The following is a 3917-nucleotide window of genomic DNA, read 5'->3' as shown; positions in this document are numbered from 1 at the left end:
ACAATATGGGATCAACAAGAAAAGATTTTTAGAATATCAACAAATTAAATCCATAGTAAAAAAGAAATTTAAACCGGGTCAAGTTGAACTACAAACACCACCAAGTGTGGTTCAATTTCTTACTCTTAAAACCCCCAAATTACTATCCAAAATATACAGAATGCTTTCTAAAACAGATGAATCAATATCACTTCCTATTGCAAAATGGGAAGCGGATTTATCAGTTAACTTAGACCTAAACTTCTGGTCTCAGATTTGCTTAAAAACCTTTCATCTAATTAGAAATCCCAGTCTTCAATTAATTCAATACAAAATATTACATAGAGCGCACTATACAGGTCATCGGATGTTCAAGATGGGCTTTACGTCTACCAACAACTGCTCCCACTGCCAAACCAATTCACCGGACAATTATATCCACGCTCTTTGGTTCTGTCCACCAGTTCAGAAGTTTTGGCGCGAGATATGTGAAGACTTATCAAAGTGTCTGAAATGTAACATTCCAGCTTCCCCCTTAGTGTGTTTGTTGGGCAGCTTAGATAATGTCACTTCAGAAAAGAATATAGCCCATATGGTTTTCACTGCCCTATGCATAGCCAAAAAAACAGTCCTCATGAACTGGAAAAATAAAAATAATCTTAATTCTAACCAATATAGAAATTATCTATTAGATTACATTAGTCTTGATACAGCCTCTGCCACCACATCAGATCAATTGCTCTGGGCTCCTTTGATCAGCTCCATCACCTAATGGGGGTGGGGGGGGGGGTCTTAGTTTGGTCCCGCCTTCACTGTTGGCATCTTCCTTGGGGGGCTCAACCCGGGGTAGCGGTCATGTCCGGTTAGGGGCTCTGTTGGCTCTCAGGTGACTGTTTCCTCGTGGCTGCGTGCAGCGGGGCTAGGGGAGGGTCTGTGCTGACGGACGTGGGTTACTGACCTGGTAGCCTGGCTGCCCCTGGGTGGGTCCGGGATGGGCGTGAGGTTCTGGGGGCGCTCCGTCTCTGGGCTGGGGCCCTGGCCGGGCCTCGGGGGCTTGGGTCCTGGTTGGTGTGTTGCCGGGGTTGTGGGCGGGTGGGTGCGTGGGGGCCCAGCCCTGGCGCAGGGTGCCGCTTGTGCGTCGAGCCACCTGGGGGGCTCTTCAACTGGTGGGGGAGGTTGTCACATCTTGCAGGAACTTTCCTCTCTTCAGGAACTCTCTCTGCAGGAAGGGGAGATACAGGAGAGGTGGAGGAAGATCTCAGCGTCTATTGTCTTATGTAGTCTGGAAGATGAGTGGATGGTGGGGTGGGTGCAGTTTTCTCTGTGGTGGGGTTGGGTGGACTGTCCCGGGCTCTGTGGGGCCGGGAGGCGCTGCTGCACTGGGCCCCAGTCTGGATGGGCCTGGGCCCTCTTTCCCTGGCGGGTCGCGGAGTATGGGGGTGCCTACTGGGGTCAGCGGGGGAGCTGGCCCCAGGGAGGGGTCACTTGCCCCTCCCTTCCTTCCCTCCCCATCTTCAGCTGCCTCCCTCTTCCCGCTCCACCACAACCACCCACACATGCAGGGCATTGGGGTAGGGGTATGTCACCAGGGTGCAGAGGAGGCAACCCCCCGCCCTCTGTCCCCTTCTGGCTGCCTTTGCCTCAATTTTATCCCACAACTTAGACATTCACATTACTCACACTCTCATTACACATACATATAGGATCTTGGGGGTGGGCACGATACACGGAATCCAAAAGACCAGCAGGGTGTACACCTCACCCCTGGCGTCGTTGCCCACCTCTCAATTTTAAATACACGTAGACATTAAGGGCTAGCAGGAGGGACTATGCGCCTACCTGCTGCTCTTTGGCAGGTAGCTCCATGCCCTCCTGGGTTTTAAATGCACCTCAGAACACACATGCATCAACACTACAATGAGCGGGTGGAGGGAGGTTTGGAGTCCTCTCTCACCCCCATTCTCTGCGACCTGCTGGAGCGGGGGGGCTAGGAGGAGGAGTTGGCCGTCCGACTGCGGGCTGGAGTGTGGGGCCTCCCTGCTGCTGCGGAGTCGGGGCGGTCTGCTTCTCCCCACCGCAGGGAAAAGGGTAACACCACCTGGGTCTGGGTGCAGTTCCCCCCTCCAGGGGCAAGGGTACCTAGACCCGGTTTGTAGAGTACGCTTGGGGAGTGTGATCGTGTGTACAGCGTCTCTTTATGTCTGTCTCCACGTTTGTTGAGTGTGGAGTAAGTGCATATGAGAGCATGAGGGTGGGAATGGATGTTTGTATCTGTGTATGCCTGTATGTCTGTGTCTATATGACAGGTTGGGTATCAGACGCCACCTCTCTGGGGACATCTCAGGCCCTCCAAGGTTTGGAGGTCTATCTCCCCCTACCACCACTGCAACTCCCCCTGGCTTCTGCTCCGTGGCTGCTGAGTGAACCCTCATCTGGGACTCTCCTCAGCTCTCTCTGGGACAGTAGCGCGGCTGCCCCTCTGTTAGTCTTCCTTGGTCTCTTGTGTTCTGGGGGCCTCTGGATATCTGGAGTTTTGATCTCCTCCATACCTGCTTCATGCCCTGGAGGACGGAGCTGTGGCCCCCCACACCCTCTAGCAGATCATTACGTGAAGGAACCTTTTAAAAAAAACAAGCGTCCATGCTCACAGGTGTACACACGGGTGATCACACCCACAAACTACACCCTTTTTGGCTCCTACCTCAAAGCACACTGTGTTCTGTTGATCTTATGTGCTGCACAATAATGTTTAATATTTAGTATTTACTGTCATATTCCCATATATCATTGTGATGTTGTTTATTCTATTACTCTTGTTCTCTTCTGCTTGTTTTCTTTTTTCTTTCTCAACAGGTGATCCAGGTGATTGATATATGCATTTTTTTTTCTTTTTTTTTTCTTTTTTCTTTTTCCTGCTTATTCCCACGTCCCTCTTCTCAGCTGTTTCTCTTTCCCTCTTTCTTTCTCCCCTTCTTTCCTCCAGTCAAGTCTTTCCCGTATTCAGCAAGTGAAAATAAAATAAACAATAAAAGGTGAATCAAATGGACCATTATGGCAAGGCTGGGATGGTCAATTTGGTAAAGTAAATCCGTTGGGCATCTTTCTTTGCCTTTAGACAATAATTCTGATGGCAAAAGAGCCAAACGGGACAGGCAGAGAAAAAAAAAAAAAAGCAATTATAGTCCTGCCTGCTTACTCAAGTTGTCTGCCGCTAATCTTAGTATATCACCTTTGCTTTTTATTTTATTACTCTGGTTCAAATTTTTTTGGATCATTCAAGTAAAACGTATAAAGGGCAGTGAAAAGTCACACATTAAGTTTTTCAGTGTATAGTATCAGCACCAAAATGTACTTGAAAATAAATGCAGAGCAAGATTACTATCAGTATTTTTTTCTCCATTTATATGAAACATGGTGCATTTTGGATTAATATAACTGTTTCATGTATGTTTTTGTTTGGTATTACTGCTGCACATGTTTTATATATTTTGAGTTCATCTACAGCATTACATTGTTTTCCATCTGATTTAAGACAGTTATGAAATGGTAATAAAGGGACATTTAATATATCAGCCTATTCTTCATTACATGTTCCATTTTCAAGGCTTTGCCACATAACGACTCCTGGTGTATTATGCAGTGATAAGCTGTCAGCTCATCTGTGACATTTTCATCCCGCATCCTTTCACGTATCCTTGCCACCAATCCACTCATGTGTCCACACATCGCGGGTGCTCCATCTGTTGTCAATCTCACAAGTTTTTCCCAAGGCAGCCCCATTTACACATCTGGATACCCCTTCATATAGAGCTTGTCCTGTAGTTGTGCCATGTATAGGACGTAACGCCAAAAACTCTTCTGTTATGCTCAGGCTGGAGTCCACTCCACGAATGAAAATTGACAGCTGGGCAATGTCAGTTGTGTCGGTGCTCTGATCC

This window comes from Astatotilapia calliptera, chromosome 22, assembly GCF_964374335.1.
Source record: "Astatotilapia calliptera chromosome 22, fAstCal68.1, whole genome shotgun sequence".
Classification (NCBI taxonomy): domain Eukaryota; kingdom Metazoa; phylum Chordata; class Actinopteri; order Cichliformes; family Cichlidae; genus Astatotilapia; species Astatotilapia calliptera.
The sequence above is the reverse complement of the archived record's forward strand: the minus strand, read 5'-3'. Positions refer to the sequence as shown.